Source organism: Cryptomeria japonica, chromosome 5, assembly GCF_030272615.1.
Source record: "Cryptomeria japonica chromosome 5, Sugi_1.0, whole genome shotgun sequence".
NCBI classification, from domain to species: domain Eukaryota; kingdom Viridiplantae; phylum Streptophyta; class Pinopsida; order Cupressales; family Cupressaceae; genus Cryptomeria; species Cryptomeria japonica.
Genome location: NC_081409.1, coordinates 389,200,250 through 389,203,255, shown reverse-complemented (window position 1 = coordinate 389,203,255; position 3,006 = coordinate 389,200,250).

Genomic DNA, 3,006 nt, shown 5'->3' with positions numbered 1-3,006 from the left:
AGTTTTTGAGTATCTCCATCAAATTTATGCATATGCGTTGTTTTAACATATGCACGAACCTATTGAACATATGTGCGAACCAGTTGAACATATGTACGAACTTGTTGAACATATGTGCAAACCTGTTGAACATATGCACAAACCTATTGATAAATGCGCTAACGTGTTGAACAAAAGAGCTAACGTGGTGAACAAAAGAGCTAACCTGTTGAACAAAAGTGTGAACTAGTTGGGCAAATGCATGAATCTGTCTGATTTATGTGTTTTTCACAGTTTTGCTTATTTTAATTAATTTTCCCAAATTGATTTTTGTACCAAAGGCTTTATTTGAGGTGTGTTAATATTTTCTAGATTTGACTTTTATCAGTTTTGATGTATTTTGATGGTTTTATGTATATTTACTTCTCTACACCATTTTGGGTATTTTAGACTTTCTTCCATGTTGATAGGCCATGGAGGAGATGATTAATATGGTGTTTTGGACCAGCTATGAGTAGGCCTTGCTTTGATGTTATCTTTTATTTGATGATGCCTTTGTTTATTGCTAGCCAAGAGGCTCATTTTTCTATATTGATGTTGTTGTAGCCTTGCATATGTTGTAAAATTATGTGTGGAAGTTTTTGGTTGCATTGAGTATTATTTTCATGTATTTTTGTTGGTAGAGCCTCTTGTGATTTATTCTTGGGCCATGTTAGGAGGAGTGGGCTTCCTTGTGATGACCAGGGTCACGAAAGATAGGCTTGCATGAGGTTCCTTGTAAGGGTGCATGAAGTCTAGATCACCACGACACATTGGAGTTTTCCATGATTTGTAAACAAGTGATAACATTGATAAGGAATTAATTGGGATGGGTAATTAGAACTTATTTAAACAAGATAATGAATAGTTTTGAGCCTCATGGCTTAGTCCTAGGGAGGATTTTTAGGATAAGCATGAGAAGGCTGTGAACATGGTAAGCTAATCTCCCTTGGTCTCTCATAGGTTGAGATGGCTCCACATGTCCATCAAGCTAGTGCCTTGTGTTATTATGTTATTATGTTATGAGGATGGCATGTGATGACAATCCACTCCTATATTTGTTTCCCCTTTATGATCTATGATTATTCTTATTGGATTCATTTATGTCTTGATGAGTTTTACGCCTTTGGGAGTTCATTCTTGTGGTTTTGTGTTAGTTCTTGCTTGAGAGTCCTTTTGTGGTTTGTCTCCTTGGTTATAGGTGCTAGCTTTGGTGTAGAGTGTGTGTTGGTACCTTGTGTCATCTCCTAGAATAGGGGGTGGTTCCTTTGGTTCCACATGGTTGGGTGGTTGGTGCTTTTAAACCATTGGGATGCTCTTATCTTTGGATTCTTCTTGCGTGGTGAGCATGGTTCTCTAATAATTCATGGATAATAATGACATCAAGAATGTTAATTATGATGTGATTTATGTAATGAAATTATTATGTAATGGTTGTAAAAGAAATAATTTTTATGAGAAATGATTATGTTGTTCTAGTTATAATGATAGCCTTTGGTTATAGTATGTGATTGTAATGATGAACCTTGGGTTGTATTGTAACACATTTATATTAAATGAAATGGATGCATGAGATATGGATAAGTATTGTTGTTTGGAATTAAATGATCCATTTTGTATTCTTGATGAGCCATGTTAAAAGGAAATGGTGTAAATGTTATGATAATGGTAATAGCCTAGAAATGATGTCTTTAACTAATGCTTTAACTAGAAGAAATGTCATGCCTTTGTAGGATGTATGAGTATGAGTAATATTGGAAGATATCTTAGGACATGTTTATGAGTTGTGATTGAAGAATTTGAACTTATAGTATCATACTTCATAGTCAGTGATCTAATAGTAGGATTGAAATCTTATAATGCTTGGGATGTAGTTGAATGTTCCTTATGAAAATATTGTATCGATTTTCTTAATGAATGAATTACTAATCTTATTAATGAAAATTACTAGTAAGTGTATGGGTAGATGGTAAAATGAATGCTTGTCTTTTAGGAAAGGATTAGAATGTATCATGTGTTATAGTTTAAGATTATATCTCCATTTGGTGGATGCTATTAGTTGTTATGGAATTAGGATATTGTATCTTAGTTTGTGTTGAGATGAATATATGTAGTTACTTAATATGTAATAAGATGATTGTTGGTTAATTGATATAGTGTAAGAGATTTTAGGAGTATTAAATAAGCTATGGGTTAAATGTTTAGGAAGACTTTGTGATTATTGCCTTATGTACCTTAGGAATCATGATGAAGTAATAAGCATGCTAGGAGCATAGAATCATAAATGATTATGTGGAAGTTAATCATAAATGGAAATGGTGTTAATTCAATGTAAGGGTTAATCTTGGTATGTGAATGGTGATGTTAATAGTTGAAGGTTGGTTAATGGTAATAGGAACATTTGGACTCAGTGTATAAAATGAACCTGAGAGAAAAAGGGAAATAGCTATGCATTGAAAGATAGAATCTCATATTAAATGAAAGATTAAGTAGGTTGCATATCATGAGTGTTAGGTATTTCTATGTTGCACCTATGTTTGTATAAGGATTAAGATTATGAGGTACTGATCTGGAAGAAAGTAAATGCTTATTGCTTATGTAGGTAGATTGAGTAATGGTGTTGAGATACCCTAGGGAGTTAGTAGTAATGATTTATTTTATTCTGCTTGCATAATATCTTGAATAGCTTGAGTGAATTATTCTATGTTCATAACACTTAAATATTGTTTGTGTTTTTGCTGCATTGCTTAAGTGATGTTATGTGTTGTATTGTTAAAATAAAAAAAATAAAATTAGTGTGTATTTGGCTATATTTCTTTGGGGTATTTTGGCAGGCATTATAAGATCTCCTAATAGAGATGAGGTTAAAATCCCTTCACTGAGTGAGTCCTAACATGGTCTACTCTTAACAAAGCATTATTGTAAAGCTCCTAACTGGGCTAGGCCTTTAATAGGGTGCAATCCAAAAGAGTGAAAATTTTGTGGGTA